General features: G+C 42.7%; 1 protein-coding gene across 3 annotated transcripts in view; it reads right to left on the bottom strand.

Annotated features, from left to right (window-relative positions):
- LOC108551864 (nucleolar protein 4-like) overlaps positions 1–21,541 on the bottom strand; it is a 184,764-nt gene that overhangs the window by 98,553 nt on the left and 64,670 nt on the right. The gene's annotated exons all lie outside the window — the stretch shown is intronic.

Consider the following 21,541-nt stretch of genomic DNA (forward strand, 5'->3'; position numbering starts at 1 on the left):
ATTTATTCTATTTATGGAAAGCAGCAGACTTGATTTTTAAAAAACTGATTTTCTTTGCAAACCTGTTTCACGATTTTGTTCGGGAATATTGAAACTTTAGCGATACGCTATATATACACTGGACGAGGTATTATTAATAACTTGGAATAATTTCTTTCCAAAAATTTCCAATATTATTTAAAAAATTGTGAGCACCAAGATACTTAAATATCAAGTGTCGAAGTTTATTAGTTATTAATCGTGTTAAATGCTATATGCGAAATTTAGTCGCGTAATGCTACTGAGATCACGTTTACATTTCTTCTAAATGAGAGTCATCGATACAAAGTATTCGTGATATAGGTAATCGGATTATTAAATTCTTAATATACGTTAAAGGAAATTTTCTGTTATCCTGTTTCAACGATATACAAATCTTTTCCAAGAATTCGACGACGAAGAATGAACTAAATCCAGTTCGATCAGGACCATTCTACGATTAAAATAGAAAGAGCGCAGCCAGTCAATTTGTATACCTTTCATCAGAATTCATTATTCCCCCTGGAAACAATTCCAAGCAGGGAATCGTTGAAAAAAGAAAACCAACAAGTTGATCCAAGTTTGATACCCAAACATCGCCAGACTTCAAGAGCCACGTTCCCAGTCTTCCCGATTATCGGATTTCCTTTCTTTTTCTTTTAATCCCTCCTTTCGTCGACCTCCCGGAGGAATACGTAAACGACAACGGTACCGAGATGTAATCGAGATGAATAAAGTGCATTTATTGTCTGCCTTCACATGAACCGAGAGCAACAGTGCCAATTCGACGTGCACGGTAGCAAAAGTTTCCAAAACTTCATCGATAAATCCAAGATAAAAATAATACTACACGCAAATCCACAAATACGAGGTACTCCACTGCACTGTCAGAAGACCCACAACCCAGCGATTAATCATTTCAATTAATAGCGACTTAAAACGAAAGACAAATTCCACTTGCCCCACTCCTCCACTCTCCGATTGCTAAATCACCCAACAACACCCATCCCTTTAAACCCCATCCCCAACTTAATTATTCCAAACTATGTTGAAACTCTGCGCTAAACAGTGGCAAGTTAGCTGGAAGTAGCCAAAGCGAACGAAACCGAATCCCAGGAACCGGGAAAATTCGAAATCGAGACACGAAAACGACGCGAATAGTATCAGGGGAATCGTAAATATCAATTGCACGCTTCTACGAGACACTGGAATCCCAGCATCGCTCTAGATACAAGCTTCTCCGCCTTACCGCGTCTATCTGGCCTGCGAGACAGTCCATCAAGGCTATCTTCGTAGGAAGCGTGTCAGCCATAGGTCGGCGCTTGCACGCATCCGGCACGCTCGCACGATGAACAGCCCTCGAGCGGACAGGCTGACCCGTGTGTGTCTTCGATAATCGATCGACCTGGACCAGGGTTTCGTGAAGATTGAGCCATCGGGGACACTCGATCCGGACAGGGAGCACAATGAGCGCGCGACTGTGCGCGGAACTCGATCGCCTCTCGCCGTCCAATCCATAAATCGAGAGCTACCTCCGTTTTGTACTTCGCTAATTGCCCTCGAGGGGAATCGGTTTCCCAGAGTCTAATAAAGAGCCGCTGTCTCTGTCCTCCGCTACCTGGCCCGTCCCGTCGGGTCCGCGAGCTAGACCGAGACGGAGTCAGAGACCGCTCTCTTTCAATCCGTGTTCTCGAAGCTGCAGGGTCTCGAGTTGATCGCGAATCGGACGGAGCGAAAAAGCTGAAAGAAACGTGGCAGGCCGAGAGAAAGGGAGAAAGAGGAAGACGGCGGAGGTCCGTTTTATTTTGGCACGCCGCGAGGAGAGAGGTGGATCCTTTTTATTTCTCCCGCAGCACTGGCAGCCACGCTCGCTATAAGGTATTCTATGATGGTTCGTCGGTTCCAACGGCGCCCCTGCTAAATGGAATACGACCGGAGACGGGTCGGCCAGAGAGAGAGAAAGAGAGGAAGAGGTGGGCTGAGCGAGGAGGAAGGAGAGTGCAAGAAGAAGAAGAAGAAGAAGAAACAGAAGAAGAGGAGTACGACCACGACCAAGACGACGTCCACGAAGACTACCACGACCAAGGAGGAGGAGAAGAAGAAGAAGAAGAAGAAGAGGAAGAAGAAGAACAAGAAGTAGTAGGCAACGCGGTGGGAGAGCCAGCGTAAGTCTCCTTCCTCCTTTCGTGGCAGAGTCCTCTCCCGGCTAGACTCGACCCTCCGCCACCCCGCAGGACCACTCCTGCCCCCATTTCCCCTGGCATTGGGGATTTTTTCGAGGGCTCGGCCAACGGAGAGAGAGAGAAGGCCGACTCGTAGTCGCCGGCCTGGCAAATGTTCTTGGCCGAACCCACACACACCTACGAGGTCTCGTCGAGGTCGATACACGCGCTCCAACGCTCAGCTCCGCTCCGCTTTGCTTGCTCCAGGGTGGACACTGCGTCCAATGAGTGGGACGGGTTTGCTACGTGCACGAGACCCGAGGATCAGCCGAAATCAACCGATCAGGCTAGGCTGACAGATAAGATAAGGTCTCCGCCAGAGGGCAGGCTCCTGAGACTGCTACTACTCCGGATCCTGTCTTATCGATCCTGTTGGATCGATTACCTATGCGACTGGTGCTTCGATCCTTCTGGACATGGTTAGGATTAGGAGAATCGGGAAGTTGTTTTTTTCCGCGGAGTAGAACTGGTTTCGACTTGGGCTTAGTGTCTAATGAGTCGCTAGGAACCTTTTTCCTGCGTACTAGAGTAGAAGAAACTTATGGATTCATTAGTTGCAGGTCGAGCCGAGTACTGACTCGGAGATGCAAGAGTTTTTGCGAATTTATTCCGGCTTTTCAACCGGTTATAGATATTCTACAAATCGTACGTCTCCTCTGTGACCAAGATTTATCCCTAGATTACCCCTAGGATTTATCACCTTGCCTGGCTGATCGATCCTATCGGATCGATTATCTCCGTGGCTGATACTTCGATCCTCCTGGACATGTCAAGGACTGTGAGGATCAGGAAGTTATCCTTCGGATGAATTGGAACTGGTTTTCACTTCGGGTACAGAGTTTGATGAATTACTTATAACTTTGCCTTTCCCAGTATTGCATCTTATCCATTACTCGGAGTCTGAACTAAGTTCGGATTCGGAGATGGAAGCGTTCTTCTAAACCAAAGCCAAGTTTTGTACGTGTTATTTTTGAAAACAAAGTAAGTCCCTAGAATATCCCTAGGATCCGTTTGACCGCGTTGAAAGTTACAGGGTTCAGACAAGCTGCTGCACTACTTGCTATTAATCGTTTAATTCGCAGATTAGTACATTGTCACGTTTAATTACCAGTAATCTCACAATTACTCCAGCTTTCTCGTGGACAGCCAAGATTGACTCGGCTGCGTCTATGTCTAGAAGAAAGATACATGGTTCAGATATCGTCCATTAAAGTGTAGCGACCGATTGAAAAGGCGGTCATTAAGGAAACCGTTTCAGCTAATGCGGCAGGCAGTAGATGATAATCAGTGGAAGAAAGCGATCAAAACAACCTGCAACAAATTTATCGCGATACACCGGTATAAATCTATCTATGACAGCGATCAACCTGTTAATAGCTTCGATAATGACGAACGAACGACACGTTGATGTTGATTTAGCTGACGCGAGAAGAATCCGCGCTCGTCAGATGGAGAGCGGCATAGCCTCTTCAAACGGACATGAAAATATGATGATGAAATGATTGCTCGTTTTCGATGAAAAACTACCGGCAGAACAAGCTGCTTCTCCATTCGCGTGTCTCCTTTTTAGAACATTTAATGAATTATTAACACACCAGAAGCCTTCCACTTCTCAAATAAATAGAAAGTCCACTACCACCGTTGATTTAAAACCACACTGATTCGCATCACCTGACCCGAATCGGGAATAATATCCTAGCCATTATTAATCTTCCTAACCTCGAAGCTCCCATCTTCGCGAGGTGAGGGCTTCCGGGAATCTTTGCAGAAGTCTATTTAGGCATGCCAGGTTATTTGCTTTGAAAAGAAGCAATAGGAGTTTGAGACAAAATGTTTCATCGGCATATCTAAGTATAGAAAAGCTGCAACAGTGTCCAATTTTTGACTCTTGCTTTGTTCCTTTCGAACAGTTAGTCGAAGACGTTTCAATCCCCATTTCGAATCTTGAGTAAGTCTGACTTACTCTTATATGAATTATACAGGGGTTTTGATGTATTTCTTCGCGAGATATCAGCTTCTGCATACTTGTACCACTAAAAGTGGAACAGCCTGTATGAAAATATAAAAGAACAACCGGCTCTGAGACCACACTGACAATTCTATCAATTGGTCCTGTTGTAATAAACTTTGTTGTAAGCTTGCAACGATGGTGTCAGGTATGTTGCAGGTCAATAATGACTATTAGATCTCGTGAACCTTCTTTATCGGGTAGCTGTGATTCACATTTTAGTTTATAAAGACCCTCCATTTTCTAGAAACTCTTAATCTCAAACACGACACAGTAGCAAGGACATTATTGTAACTCACAAGGTCATCTACATTCCTTTATATCTGTATAAATATATTTGTATCTTTCATCGATAATAAATTTTATTAATTTCGTTGGTATATAATTGTATATGCATAGTTCCCTACGCATTATAATAAACGCCGCGATTTCATTTGAGAAATTATAAAAGGTCCAATTCGGTCTATGAGAAATATCAAGATTTCCAATGCTTGGCAAGTCAAGTGGCAAATCACCTGGCTAGTAACTACATCTTCAGCGAGTATAATATAAATTAAAAAACATTTGGATTCCCTGGAAGAGTCGTGAAAGTGTTCGCAATCCGATTCCCCATTGCACCTCGCACAGCTGTACAATACTGTCTTTGGTTACGCACGCGGCTGTCACTCCCACAAACGCAAATTTAATGCCCCGCCATAGCCTACGCTGCAGCGGATCCTACGGCGCTCCTAGTTGCGAAACGCCGTTCCACGTGTCTGTCGGAGCAATTTTTCCACGGTGCACCGTACGGCGGTGCTCAACGATGAAGAGGCTAAACAACCAGCCACTATCTTGCTCGCTGCTTGTGTTTCGAATTCAATTGCCGCGGAGTTCAAGTATCGGGAACTGTTTCATAACCGTCTATGCAGACCGCTCAGAGGTCTAACTTCAGCTTAGCGCGTACACGAGAACTCTTTCGGTATTTACGGTTCCCATTTTTTAAACAGACACTCTGAAGTGCCTCGACTGGGTCCAACAATGGTATTATTCTTTGGGTCGAAGGTAACGTCGGTTTTGCTCGTCGAATTTTGCGGCAAGAACATTTGCTGATACTGTGCATAGTTTGTGTGCACTGTGCATGTTCGCAGTCTTTTAGGACCTATAATTCATTCCTAGCTTTATCGACAGACATTTCGATTGTAAACAGGATGAAAAGGTCCTGAGAAGTGAAAAGAATTCGACAGGGAGGTTAGGTACATTCTGAAACGAAAATTTTTGATAGTTCAAACGAGATTACTATCGCCAAAATGTGTACTCTAAGTCACGAATAATAAGTGACAATAAGTAGACCTGTTCTTTATCCGTATCCTTCAAATATGCTTTTGTATTCACACCCAAGATTTTCAAAAAGGTTTCAACGATAAGCACCTGATGGACACCGAGCAGTCCAGGCCTAGTCTCGTCAAGAATCCGTCTCACCGAGCTGAAACAGCTCCAAGAACGCGATTCTATCCGATATCATTCATCGTATACACGTCCTCGCTAGAAATGTAAAAGAATATCACACCGTTACCATTCCGTGCCAACCTGGCCAGCCACCCCGGTGCCCCATGGTGGCAGCCTATTTCGAACAGCGACAGGCAGCGCCGGGACTCGACGTTCCACGTGTCGTCCGCGGGAAACACGCTTATCTGCGGGGCCCTCGTCGCGCTGCTGGGCACATCTGCACGGCCGTGCACAGGCCACGTCGGCTTTCGTGCAAGAGCAAAACAGCGGGTAAAAGAGAGACGGGAGCGCGTACAGCACCAACGAGAGAAGCCAAGAAAGTGGTGGCGCGGCAGGGGTGGGGGTCGTTGGGCGGCTGGGTCGAGGGGTTAGACGAAGAAGCTGTGCGAGACGACGTTGGCTTTAGCGTCGGTGGAACGGCAGAGAGAGAAAGAGAGAAAGAGAGAAAGAGAAAAGGAGAAAGAGAGGCGAAAGAGAGACGGAGAATCGGTAGAAGAGAACTGTTGGAGTCGGATTGAGAAAGGAGGAGGAGTAGATGGAGCGGCTGAGGCGCGGCGCGGAGTGGGGGGAGGCAGAAAGAGCCAGAGACGCCAGAAGTGGGAGTCAAGAACCCTACAAGGAATTAAGAGCTTATTCGTAACAGGCACCGTGATGAAGATCCTATGGCTCGTGAAGCGGGGAAAGGAAGAGGAAAGTGCCTCGACTCTCCCACACCGGGGATCTTTGGAATACCAATCAACCGGCTAATACGTTTGCCCATGCGGGCGCCAAATTGCCTGGGACGAGAGGCCCTCCGAGTTCCAACTTTCGTCCCTCCGTGGCGCGTCACGGGGTCCTGCCTCGGCCCGATACGGCCAACGGGAGCCGGGAATTCGTAACGCGGGCAGCTTCGCGTTTTGTTTTCCACAGGCCCCGCTCCGGGGCGCTCTCCGAGCAACCGCCAGGGACGACCCTGCAGCTGATTGCGAGGTGCATGGCAGACGCTGTTGGGCCACGGAACGCGAAAATTTTACGAGATTGTTGGGAAACGAAAGGGAAACGAAAATCTATATATTTGGCATTAATATATTATATAAAACACGCGTGGACAAACGCGTGTTTTCGAAAAGAAACTTCGTTCCCGATTGGAACACGCGGTAGGTAATTTGTTTAAGTATTCTTATCATATTTGGGTGAAATTTTATTACGAGTTTGGGAATATTTTTCGTGCAATTTTAATTTCTCGTTATGGAAATATTTATATCTCAAAAATATTCCGATTTTTCTGATTTATGGGGATATATCGGTGTTTCAGAATCATGGAATAGTAACGCGTCGAAAGTATTTTCGTAGATTTGTTGAACTGAATTATATTATTGGGTGTATAACTGATTTATGCTACCGCACCGTTCACTTCTGGCCACCTGTCACGAACGTGTTAGGAATTAAACGTTTCTTAATTGGATCGAAGATGCGAAAGGTTAAATTTTATAGCAATTTTTTCCAGCAATAAAAAGTATTTATACGATAAAGCGAAGTAATTGGTGGCAGATTATGCTTGATTTATAAGGAAGTTCTATATAGCACGGTATTAAGTGGAAAAGGATCGTTCGATTCTGGCCGTGGCAGCACTGTACTCGTTCCACTTGAACGTAGCCGCTGATCGACTAATAGGAATCTGACTAATTAAAGAATTATCGAATCATACTGAAGAGAAATAACTGTCGATTATAAATTATATCAGACATTCATTAAACCTAGAAATAAAGACAAATATAAATATCACCTAACCTAAAAACTGAACATAACCTATAATAACATCCCATCCGTATAACAATCAAACCTGAAAGATATTCTTACTTAATTTAAAAAAAAATCGTAGATCCAATTTCTTTGTAATATTTCAACAATGTCAACTGGCAAATATTCCCAATTAATTTGTCAAGATTTCACATCTTCCCAAGCCTAAAAACTGAATGAAACTGAAACCTAACCTACAAATTGAACCTAACCTATAATTACATCCCATCCTCGTAATAACCAAACGTTAAAGACATTCTTCCTCAATCTCTAAAGAAATCCCAGATCCAATTTCTTTTTAACATTTCAACAATCTCAACTGACAATTATTCCCAATTAATTTGTCAATATTTCGCATCTTCCCGAGCCTAAAAACTGAATGAAACTGAAACCTAACCTACAAATTGAACCTAACCTATAATAACATCCCATCCTCGTAATAACCAAACCTTAAAGACATTCTTCCTTAATTTCTAAAGAAATCATAGATCCAATTTCTTTTTAAGATTTCAACAATGTCAACTGGCAAATATTCCCAATTAATTTGGCAAGATTTCGCATCTTCCCAAGGCAATGGCGGAAACAGCCTAGGGGAGAAATTCAAACGACTGAGGTTCTTCCCAAAAGGCGATGCCAGCCTACCATAACCCATTATCCGCAACATTTCCACGTCACCATCCCACATTCCCGGCTAATTTCTTCCCTCTTTCAACCTTTCCCTCTTATCACCCTCTTCCCAACCACCCAGTCTTCTCCTCTTCAGCATACTTTCACACCCCTTTTTCCTGAAAGTCAAAAACCAAGGAAATCTCAAACGCGTTGCACAAAGCTTGACACTCCCTTTCCCTCTCTCTCTCTCTCTCTCTCTCTCTCTCTCTGAAGGAGAGAGGAAGTTTCGCGATGGGGTGGGAGGAAGGCGTGAAAAATGCTGCCATTTAGCCGCGATGCGTGGCAGGGAATCGCCGTTTCCCTTTGAAGCCATTGTACCCGTCGTGACGTCGGCTCGTTACAGGTCTTTGAAGCACCTCTTCACGCCAGAACGCAGTAAGCGTCGCATAAACGGAGCGATCGCGGGGCAGTTTGCACAGGACGATCAGCGTCGCGGCGCTATAACGGCCCGCCAAGTTACGACGGAGGCTTAAACTTTTACTGGCCCGGGAGCGTCAGCGTCTGGGCTTGTTTTTGCTCGTTCCGGACTCGCAGCAAACCGGGGATACAGCCCACACGGTTCGATGTTTCAACGACTAGGACTTTCTTTCGTTCCCTGTCCACAGGGGGATTATGGGAATGGTCGAGTGGAGTCGAGATTATTCCCCGGTCCGACGAATTTAGACTCTGAGCTTGCTTCGTTCGGGGATGCCACTTTGTGTCACTGTCTCGGGGTACACGGTGCAGTAATTCTTCCATGATTTTTCGAAATAACTCGTACAATATTCGCTATCCATTATACAATATCATGCGAAATACTACAAGGTATCCAAACCTGCAGAATTCCCATCCAAGACTGCAAGTTACACGATAAATGACAAATAAACCTGTCATATAGGAATAGTAGACTTGCTGAGGAAATTAGAATAACAGGTTTCAAATTTTTCCTTTCCTTCCTAGTTCCTCATCTACTTTTGGTAAAACCAACGTTCACGTTTTCTTAATTCCAAGTATCGTTACACTCAGGTCTAATTACGCGTTACAGGTATACTTCCGAGCTATAACTCTGATTCGTTATTCGACGTACACTCGCTTTTGATAAATTTATTTATTTAAAAGACAGATGAGAACAATTGAAATAATTTTTCAACATTGGGAACTTAAAATTTCACGTTCAGTGACAGACCAAGTGCTGACTGGGGCCAACAAAGTAGATATCGGACGGAAGATGTGACCAGTGGGATCGCGTCGGTGACGTTTCCTAACAGGTCATCGAGAATCGTAGGAAAATGGATAAGAAACGACGCAGTATCGCGTCTCATACCAAGCACCGTCTGAAAAGCGGGTTATACGTCGCGATGGAGGAGGATATTGGCTTGATAGTCCGTCGGGTGGCCAGGGGAAGCCTTAAAACGGCAGTGAGATTTTATAGGAGTTTATCTTCCTGGCGATGGGAGCGTTGGATAGGAATAGAGTCGTTCGAAACTGCTGCCCGTAGCCGTGGCCAACGAGGACATGGAAAATGCCAAGGAACCCGGAATTACGGACGGACAACGAGGCTGACACGATCGAACGACCTCTGGGGACGATGATATATCAGCAAGGATGGACGTACGTCGTTGAAACGGGTTCAGATTGCAGGATCCAGCGACCTGCACTTCTCATCCACTTCGCCGACAAATTAAGATCCTTTTTGCCAAAGCGATGATCAAAGAATGTCGAATATCGCTCTCCACTTCGGAAAGCGGAGAGTTTAGAACTTTGCTATTAAACTTGGGAGCTTAGGGACTCGATTTAGAGATCCGAGATTATGTAAATTGCGAATCCGAGAATAGAAGAATTCGCGAATCGGTGGATCGTAGAATTAGCGAACTCGGGACTTAATTAATTCCAAGAGTGCTTTAATATATAAAATCTAGGGTTAAGCAGTGCTAGGATTGAATTTGAATTAGGTTAGAGAAGGCTATGATTAGGCGATCTCGAAATCTAGAGTATCAACATACAAATTTTCGCGATTCTTTTTCGAAATTCATAAATCTAGTAATTTGTATACCTGTGACTACTAAAAGGTATCCTAAATCATTTGTATCGTAAATTTATCATTCGTTAATTTAGACGAAATTATTGGTCCTCACTCACGCGAAGTCACAGAGTTGGCACTTCATAAATCTGGACCCTCATAAATTAGTAAATCCAAGAATCTTGTAACTCCTGAGCCCAGGAACTCGAGAATCTCAAAATTTGCTCATGAATCAGGCTAAACGTCAAAACAGCGAGGTTAGTTATATTCTCGGTAGCCTAACAGCTATAAACGTTTCTTCATAACTTTGTGTGTATAACAATCCTCTCGGACCACTTCGAATCCTCTTCAAGCATAATTCGATCACGTACTCCAAAGTCCAGAAGCCCCGAAATGTCAAATCAAAGGTGTCCAAGCGCAAACGCGAGAGCTGGGAATCAGCTTGCCGAGATCTTGGATCCTTTTCTTCGATCGATCAAGACACCTTTCCCGTTGCCTAGCGAATTCACAGCTGGCTCGGAATCCCGCCTTGACAAGCAGAGGTGGGGATGGCCTGCTAAAACTGGCGGAACACCTGCGAAGTATTAGCATAGCTCGACTTATTAACAAGGCTAAGTAGCCGTCAGGAGAACCAGATGAAAGTTTCCAACGGAGAGACTTCGCTAGCTTGCCGGCGTTAAGTCATTGACGAGACTGCAGCCCGTTAGTAATGGAACCAGAACACCGTAACGAAGTCCCACACATTCCTGGTCTAACGAACCGTCCAGGCATATTCAAGGTCTCCTTCATCAATCGCGCTGATCTCCCAGAGGCTGACGCGAACTCGTCAAATCGCTGGACACTCGCAGGCAACATAGTCTCGCGCAACGCGTTGCTCCGACGTGGTTCTAACAGATGGATCAACTCGCCGCTTCGATACGGAAAGAATTGGATTAATAGCCATTATGCTAAACCCTCTAATCTCTCGTATGATGTATAGCTAGCTATGCGAGATGGTGTGCAAATGGAAACACCGATTGAAGATGTAATTTACGACATGGTTCGGGTTTAGAGTATATGGATGGGCTGGAGAGCTAGCGTAATTGATTATTTGGCTGAAGCCGGCTGGTAAGTTGACGAATTTCGATCTTCGAGCTACTCTCGCGTCTCCATTTTTGAAAATGCCTAATCGTGTCATGAATTACTTCGTTGGAACGATATTTGGATCAAAATTTTATCAGAAATGTATGTGATTTGATAAATTCTAGCCTGCATAATTTTGAACTATAGGGGTAGTTAATATAATGCGTAGCTATACAATGCGTACCTAATTTAAAGGGAAAAGGAAAGATCAAAATATCCTCTATTTAGAAGTACAGTAATATTCCTATTTTTTCAAAGAATTTCGTTTTCGTGACTATTCTACGATATGCTTCTTTAGAATATTCCAAAACGTCAGTTCAAACCATAATTGTTTATCTTTAAAAAAGGATAAACTTCAATTCCTTGCCTTACCATTTAAGTTCCGATGATGCGTGTCAGGTTGAACAGCAAGGTGGGTCACACGTCGAGCAATCTTGTCCGAACAGGTCGAAGAATAACACGAAACTGAGGCAGAAAGGTATTGGCGAAAACTAACCACGTCCCCTATTGTTTACGTTCAGTCGTACCTACAGACCACGCCTCTCATGTTTGACACTCGTGTTTGGCTCGATTTCCATATCAAGAGTCTCACGCAATATCGTAGACGAAGATGTTAACAAAGGAAAGAGACACCCGAAACTCCTTTCCTTTGAAATATTTTATTTCTATCGCGATTCTACAGCAGCGCAGTCTTAAAAGATCCCACGAGTCATATTTCCTCGCCAAAAAATTCGGAAGAGGAAAAAAGAAACGCAAATGAAAAAAGGGATGAAGAAAGCTAACCTATACTCGAAAGGGATAGACCGTCGCGCGACCTATCGGGTCGCGGCGGCGACTGGCGCGCACGTAAGATGCGCACACGGTGTCGCGCGAAACGCGAAGATAACCCACGTGACCTTCCCTCCGCCGTTTCCCCTTGGCGTGGTCCGCGGTCCGCGCGTCAGTGGCACGAGGAGCGTCGGCACGTCGGCATGAGCGCTCGGCGAGACACGGGGCTGACAGGGCCGATTGAAGGGCTGCCACCGTTCGAGGGGAAGTGCACGCCGGGCTACTCGGCCGCGGCGGTGGGGCGGCGGACGAAAAATGGTGGGGCGCGAGGTATAAATTCGCGCGGCGAGGGGCGCACGGGAGGCACACACGCGTGCACGCCCGAAACTCAATGAACTGCTATCGATTAGCTTGCTCATTTTATTCCTCGTTCGCGTTCGTGCGGCTGACTCGTTAAACGCCGCGACCCCCACCGTCCTCCTCGCCACCGTCCCGTCGTCGCCTCTCATCATCCGCGTTTTTTTTCCGCAGGGGTAGGGAACCGAGTCACGAGGGTAGTGGGTCACGGCGCGGCTTTTTTTCCCCCCCGGACGAAACGGAGAAAGCAGGTCGCGCGGGATGCTTTACGGTGTCCTCCGCTGCGCTGGAGGCTCCTCTACCGCCGCTTGACCAACTCGCCGTCGCGGTAACCGATCGAATTTTCTATGTATTGCGCTGTACGCTTAAATGTTCATCCGTTTTTCCTAACATTCCCTAGAAATCCTCGCTCGAGTCGAATCTTGGCGTATAAATTAGCCGAGTGAAAAAATATTGGAGATATATTTAGAATTTTACATTCTTGACAATTTTTCGAATGAAATACTTCTCCGCTTAAATGACCACCGATCGGGCCCAACTTAGTTCCAACCGGTGGACATTTAAGCGGACATCGCTGTATTCTTCTTCTTATTATTATTATTGTCGTTATATTAAGTGTCTACGCTTGATCTCGATCGGTAGACATTTAAGCGGACACCACAGTAGTTGGGCCTGAGTAACGGGCCCAGATGTTCGGTCCTGACCTCCCGTCGAGTCGTTTCGATCGCGTTGGAACGAGTAAGAGGCTCGCGTGTATAAACGTGCAAACTATCGAGTACAAATATTCGGGTAGCTCCAAGTTCGAATTTGCAATCCGATTCGTGAACTCGAAGATTTAGATTTATCGATTATATCGATTTAGTTTCAATTAGAAGTATTCGGTTCTTTCGATTTATTCGAGTATTTGAACAAATTTACTTGTATAGCTTTGTTTATCGATGTTGGGGTTTGAGAATATTTATAACAATGTGGCACATAAGGGATGAAGAAAATTCCAAGAATATAGAAGCAAAATTAGAAAGTAGTTAAACGGTGTATATGATTTATCGTAGATATGGACCGTGGTGGCGCTAGTGAGTTACGTGGAAGATTACGTTACAGCTGTTATGGGCAACAAACGATGATTCAACGTTACATTAGAACACTTTGTTCTTTAATTAATGGTGATTTTGATTAATATAATATGCTGTTTATGTAACATTTTTGTGATTACCCAACTTGTGATAAATACAATTATTTTAAGAACTAATAATATCATAGAATCATTTTCTAATTAAACCTTTGCAATGTATACTGTACTCGAGACTTGAAAATTACGCGAATGAGTAGATTTTAAAAATTCGATGCATTTTTTATCATTTATTTTTACATTCGATTTGTAAAGGTGGTGAACATTGTAAGTCCATAGTGTTCACACGATAAACAAAGAGAGTGCTAAAATTAACACACGTCTGATTGTTTGCACTGCAAATATCTACTTCTGGTACCTACATCGCTCCCGAAGTTTATTAATCCATAATTTTATTATAAATTTTTTCCACTTATGTAATATTAAAATTCACTTTTTTGTCTTATTTGAATATTACCTTTTGCATTATTACATTTCTCATGAAACTTATTACAAGTTCATTTTCTTTATTTAATTTGTTACATTATTATTACAAATCTATTACTTCTAACAGACTTATCGCGATGAATTATCGATCTGTCAGAAGCAGTAATTAATAGTGGAAATTGTTATCCTAAATCGGAAACTAAAACGAGTACACTGTATTCGATTCTTCGCGACAGGTGTGTGAACTTTCTAACACTTCGGTATAATAAAACCATACAGTAAAACGTTATTTAAACGTTACGTGAACCAAATAATCCAAATAAAACGAAATTTTTACCTTTGCAAATATATTTATCAACCAAAAAAAAAAAAAGAACACATATTCCAATACAAAAGTATATAACCATAATACCTCACTCTCTCTTCCACATATAACCCAATCCCAAACCAAAGTGATCACTTTCATCCCCAATTAAAAAATTTCCAAAAATTTCAGTGCCAAAGCACTCGATTGGAGTTTAACTTGCTATGCACTGAGAAAAATTTTTATTCTCTTTCTCTTTATAGAATTCCCAGATTTGGATCAAGTTCAGAGTGACTAGCAATAAGTACAGGATAATTTCTAATTCGTCTTTCTTCCTATTATAATACATATACCTACGTCCTCACGACGAATAACGCTTTCTGAAAGATTCGTGAATGCAATTGAAGAAAAAAGAATTCGTCGACAATACTTTCCATTGATCCGTGTGATGCGGTTAAGATCACCTCTGGCCACCAATCAAGGCAAAACCTCGATGGAAAGCGAGCCGAGCGTACCCAAAAGGAAACAAGACTTGCCCTATCGACTCGGGACGTAATACTTCTCACGCGAGCGAGCGGGAATCATCGTTTCGGAGAGAAATCCGGCTAATTCGCGGTTCGACTTAACGAGAGATCGTTCGATTTGGCCACCATCCAACCGCGTTCGGTTGCACGGGGGAGGCGAGGGCTTGAAAGCGGGCGAAGAAAGAGAAGAGGTGGCGGCCGCGTGTCGAAAGGTGCGTTGTACTCAAACAAAGTAAGATATAATTAGACGGGTAGACGGCTGCGACTGCAGGAAGCCCACGTGTGAAAGTCGCTCGCGGAGACCTCGGTCATCGCTAAAAAGATCCCCAGGAGCACGGGAAATCGCGCGCTTTCTACGACTTTTACCGCGATGCACGCTCGCTGTTGCGCCGAAACTTAATCGGAAATAGAACGTTCCCCGAACCTTCCAGCTGTTTTCGTGATCCACCTCGATTCCTACCGCCGTTCGAACCACGGAATTCCGCGAGATAGAGGTCGCCAAGGTGCCGCGTGCGTCGCAGCTACACCCCCGTACATAAGCGCCACGTTCACAGGGGCAAGTGGTCCATACCGATTTCCATTTTCCTATACAACATAGACCTCTATCTGCAACTGTAATTTTACTAATTACTGACGTAATCGAAATTTTGAACGCGCATAATCGGTCAATTGTGAAAAAGAAAAAGAAGGAAATGAGCACCTGGTACAGGGCAAATTTATGATTTTCGTGTTCCTACGACAGATTTCACTGATTTGATTTATACTTCTGATTATTATCATTCCACACCCTGGAATGCACAGTGATGATATATCGTGGTTGCTGATATATTTTATCTCATTTTATTTTATTTTTCAGCCAGTCAGTAATAACTGAGATATTCAGAAGTGGAGATGGTTAACTATACTTATGGAATTTATTTTTAATTTATGGGGAAGCTATTTGATCGATGTTTGATTTATAGTATTTGTTGTTTAGTGATGATATAATTTGTGTTTAAATTATTAAAAGTATATTAAGATTATTTTGGAAAAAACTATTTTCCGAAGTTAGTAGAAACTGAATGGAAAAGTATTATAGCAATACTGTGGATGTGACGATGAAATTATTAGTTTGGGTGCCAAGATTGTGGTGCAAGAAATATACGTCCATTTTCTGATGACGAATTTTAGCGATATTTGTTAATAATTTTATAACATTTTTGTTAGATAATTATTTGAATTAAAGGAATGTCCTTATACTTATGTATGGGAGTGTACATGGTCGTAATGCTTGCTTACGCTAATGGAGTATTTAGACAACTGTTTATTTCTGACTAAACGTGTGTCTGAATCGAATGTGGATAATGAAATTCCTGATTTATCGCGTTTTATCGTGTTGTTTTATTGTCTTGTTTATTGTGTTTTATTGGTGTTATTATGGCTGTGTACCTTTTGGATTATCGGGATGTGGTAACGTCGAGGTTTGGATATTAATATGCAGTAATAAAATTGGCACGTGTAGACATCAAACTAAATTGGCAAGTGTGATATTGAAAACTAATGAGTCGTCGTAAATAATTTTGTCATAAATAACGACAGCTTTACAATCTGGTAATTTTCTGTGAAATTTATGAGTATTATTTTCAGTCATTAACCGGTCATTACGGTGTATAATATGACAATATTTATCTACAGTTTATACAAATCAATTACAGTATTAAAATATTTACAAGCGGAAATGTACGTCGGTATTATGATATTAAGATATCGAATAATCGATTTCAATACATAGGAAAACTTACAGACACTTCTCATAGAATTTCATGATGATTTTAGAACGATTCTGATAAAAAGAGAGGAATTAAAAATTTTTTAACGTGAAATTTATTTCGTGTAACAATTGATACTTCACCTATTATAATTTCCATATCAATCTGAAATATTTTCAGAAATTTGTTAGAATATACATTATTTATTCACGAATTCAGGAAAAATTTTTACTAATTTTAAAACTAGACCTAGTAACTTTAGTAAATTTGTACTATTCATCATACGCTCGAGAATACCAATTCACAAATGGATTTGCAAGACATTTTAATTAATTTTTAAACACAAACAAATTAGAATTCGTATATGATGAAAATTTAAACTAATTTTTAAATAGAAACCAAACACTATCTACCATATATTCAAAAATATATTTAAAAATCAAACTGAAACAAGAGTGTTCAACCCTGTTTGATTCCTAGGCTTCACAAAATACACATCACATGAACCATAGCTGATTATTTTGACATTGTTTCGTACATCCCATTTGTCATTTTACACATATATAAAATTACACACCACGAGTTGGAGCCCCATGAACATAAACTTCCACCGAAATTTTATATTATCGCGAATTAACCCTTTGCACTCGAGGATTTTTTGGCTAGAGAAGAGTAGAAATTCAAATTCTCTACTAAGAAACTGATGATACTTTTTTCAGCAGTAAATAAAGAATTGTAGAATTACATGATTTCGATACCTCGCACACTGTTGCATTAAATTAAATTTACTACATTAATCAATATCGATCTTCCAAATTTAATGAAATGGTGACTGAAGCTGCAAAGGGTTAATAAACCAATGGGACCAAAATCAATGGGGCCAGCGATCAAAAGTTTCACAACGACCTGGAAAATCAGCAAAAACTATGAATCCAAGCTATTCGAACATTTCACCGAAATCCATTCTAATTCCCCTCCCCACCGGCCGGCAAAAGGAGATCGAATTCACTTTCCTCGAAAGCCACCCTCACCCTGGAACGGGGTCGCCACCCCCGCAACGGCCGACGCGAATTCTTTCCACGTATTCGGAACGACGCGATAGGTGCCGGCATATCGATCCCATTTTTCCTCGTGCGAGTGCATAACGCAGCGACGCCCAAATATTTACCCGTTTCGAAATACCTACTACCCCCTTCTATTGCCACGGCCAGGCCAGATGAGAGCTGCTGAGGTCGGGACTCATTGTCAGAAGTCTTGGCATCTCTCGCGCGAGTGGGCGTCGCTAGCGATGGAACGTCTGTCGGTAGCTCGTGGTTTCGTCGCTTCTCTCTCGTCCCTGTGTGTGTACGCGTGTAGGTGTGTACACGCGCGTGGTTCACACGTAACCACACGCACCTTATGCGAACGGATGCACACCTACCTACGTAGATCCGCGCCAGATCGACGCAGCCTGCGTCATTTCAGCGCTGAAACGCTCTGCTCTGCCCCGCTCGATTTGGCTGCGGCGATTCTGTCATGTCTCTGAGAGATCGTGGCAGGAATAGAAAGGTAAACGCGGTTTTTCAGCGAAATATAGCTCCGATGGCTTTTCCAAGGATTTCTCCAGCTTTGTAAAATTGCACTGCCAAGTCTTCGCGAATTTCGGCGGGAATTTTTCTTTTCCTCCAGCGAGGAAAGATCGAATTTTCGTGTTCCCAGTCGAGGATGGGTATCGACGTTCGTGGAAATTCTTTCTTCCTCGTTTCGGGTACGGTAAAGTTCATCCGTAATTGCTCGTAATTGGCTCGTGGTGATAGCGATTTTCCTCCAGCGAGGAAAGATCGAATTTTCGTGTTCCCAGTCCAGGATGGGTATCGACGTTCGTGGAAATTCTTTTTTCCTCGTTTCGGGTACGGTAAAGTTCATCCGTAATTGCTCGTAATTGGCTCGTGGTGATAGCGGAATTTCACTTGGCAATTTTAGATATGTATCAATGTGACTATCGTGGGAAGAGAGGGTTGAGGAAGTTGAACAGTGAAAGAATTAAGTTTCTAATTTTAATGAGAATATTAATGAAACTGTTTAGGTAATGGCGACGTTGCTGTAGACAGTCATGCTTTCCTTCTTCTTGCAAGGCTTCTTAATTCCTCAATTTCTGAGCAACTCAAGCTTTCGTGTGCAATGGGAACGAGAAATTTGGCATATCGAAAGTTCGAAAGTATATTTATGTTGTTCGCTTTAAATCTTTAAAATTGTTCGAGTAACGAGGATATTATACGATTTAAAAATCTCTGAATACCCCAGTATATGCGAAAGAAAATTGAATTAACATTTTCGATTTGCAATATAAATCTAGTGTTTATTCTAGTGAGTCTAGAAACTTTTATAACCCAAGAAACTGAATTATAATTGTTAAAAAGAATTAACAACATTTACTGCAAAGAATATCAGAAAAATTGTAACGAAATTATATTTTAGTTACAGAATTGAACAATAATTCCTTAATTTGTCATTTTCCAAACGTAATTAGTATTCTATCTTATACAATTATTAGAAGAATTTGGAACCAAAGAAACTGGATTGTAATTAGCAAAAAGAATAAGACGATCATAAAAATTATAACAAAATCGTATTTTAATAATAAAATCACATAAATTCTTAAAAAGAAATTAATTTAATTTCGTATATAATTGAATAAGGTCCAAGGTAAATTAGAAATCGAGTTATAATTATTCTAAAGATTATAATGAAATTCCTACGCTTGAATTAGGACTGCAAATCGAGTCGAAAAGTGCAATAAAAATTTCAAAGAAAAGAAATATATATTTTCTCCCGTGGAGGTTAAATTTACCGAACCCAAGTCGAACAAATTTGTCCAGCACTGCAACTGCACGAAACTTTCTTAGACGAACCAGGCTGCGTAATCAAAGAAAATCCTTGCCGCTGTATATTTAATCAGCCACGACGATTTTTGTACAGTTTACAAGCCGCAGTCATCCAGGGAACCCGCATTCACAACGAACGACCTGACGCAATACTGACATGCGTCATCGAATGCAAAGTCCAAGATATGTTCCATTTCCGAATACCGTCTGCTTTTTTAACTATGTTCGCGTAAAATTACCTGTCTTATATAAATCCTCAGCTATTACGTGAAACGAAAACAAAAGGACAGTACAAAACAAAATAACGCCAATTCTTATGTCGAAACTTTAACAGGAATATCTGAAAAATTTAATTCCACGCGATCGAAAATGTAAAATCGAGTTTGAAACTTCTGAAAATACATTGCAAAACACTTCCAAACATTGGAACATTGAAACACCACAAAAATGCAAAGAAAATGATCAAATTTATTAAAACAATCAAAACGCATTTTGGAAAATTTTAATTCGCGTTTTAGTAATGTTTAATATCTAAATATTAAATCTATTAATATAGGGATTGAAATTTTGATGGCGTTTAATTTTCGAGAAACACCAGCGAGGAGAAGAAAATTGAGCGGAATTGTAATTGCCAGGATAGGCTCTTAATATGAATAACAATGCCCTTAATACCGCTGGAAGGTACTTGTACCGTTTCGAAGACCTCTCAGACCCTTCGAAAACTCTCAATTTCGAGCGCGAACGAAGGCAATTCGTGGCTTCCGGCGCACGGCCGCGGTGACTCGAGGCCTTTTCAGCCCATCGCTAAATCCAGCAGGGTGATAAGTAAAAAAATACTCTTTGTCCCCCACCGTGTGGCATCGTCGCGGATTGTCTGCAAATTGCACTCGACCGGTGCGTCGTCTGGCACGGCCAGGTCGATGTACCCGGTGTTCGAAAAATGCGCGATGACCTGCGTCACCGTCTGTCGCGAGCCCACCGCGTACCGCGCCGCTCCAATCGGCGCGCGCAGCCGCGATCCAGCCAATGAGCGCGCGCCCTGCGCGCCGGCACCCACACCGTGCGCGTGTCGCGGGCCACACGCGCTGCATCGATCGATCTATCGAAAGTGGCCGTCGCGAATCCTCGCGAATTTGTTCGACGCGAGCGCTTTTGTTTCGTTCACCGAACCGTCGCAGATTTTTAAATTGCTTCTACTCGAGCGCTGTTCGAGACCGTGCCACGAGTGAGCACGGATTAGTTCGCGAGGCTAGACTATTTTGCAACGGCAAAAATAGTGGATGAAGATCGCTTTCGAGCACTTCGTAAGTATCTTCGAAAGCCGTTGAAAAAATAGGTAAATTTAAAGGTATTATGGCTGCCATGGAGTATGACTTCGCGGATGCTCGAGAGTAGGCATCTGGGTGATGCAGTCACGGTGATGCGTGAAATAAGCAATAAATGGACTTGTTTCGATGAAACAGTGGCGAAATACGTGATCATTGAATGGACGATGATACGACATAACACATGATCGCTACTGGTACCTAGATCTACATCAGGATCGAACGTCAGAGGCACTGTTAGCTCGAGAGAAAATTATAGTATTAAACTACGTCGTAAATTTTTGCCAAATTTTTCCTGTCCCATCCGAACGCTCTATTTCGATCAGAAATAGCCTTATGGTATTTCAGCTGTCCCTAGTCAAGCTCTAAAATGACACCAATCGAATCCTGGTCCACCAAATCCATAACAATATCCTATCGCATAATCAAACTACCCAGGAGAATCTTACAGTCCCAACAGTAATCGAAATTCATAAACCTTGGAAACGAAACCTGGAATAGTATCCTCATCTGTCAAACACCCAACACTCGTGATCCAAGCTTCGATCTCTCAAGAAGAACCATGCAATCGAAGCCTCAAAATGACCCACATTCCAATCCCGAGTCCAATGCAAGCTAGTGGAGAAAAACAACACTTGGGAAACGAGATTTACACGAACGAGTCCTCGCAATGGACCATTACCCGATACACAAATCAGCCAAGAAGCCTCTACGATAGTTAGCAGAGGTGCCTGTAATCAGTGATTAGCGATCGCGCGACAAATCGTCGGTTATTGGTGCGCGGTGAGCGTCGT

The sequence above is a fragment of the Eufriesea mexicana genome, unplaced genomic scaffold, assembly GCF_001483705.2.
Source record: "Eufriesea mexicana isolate 0111107269 unplaced genomic scaffold, ASM148370v2 scaffold5173, whole genome shotgun sequence".
NCBI lineage: Eukaryota > Metazoa > Arthropoda > Insecta > Hymenoptera > Apidae > Eufriesea > Eufriesea mexicana.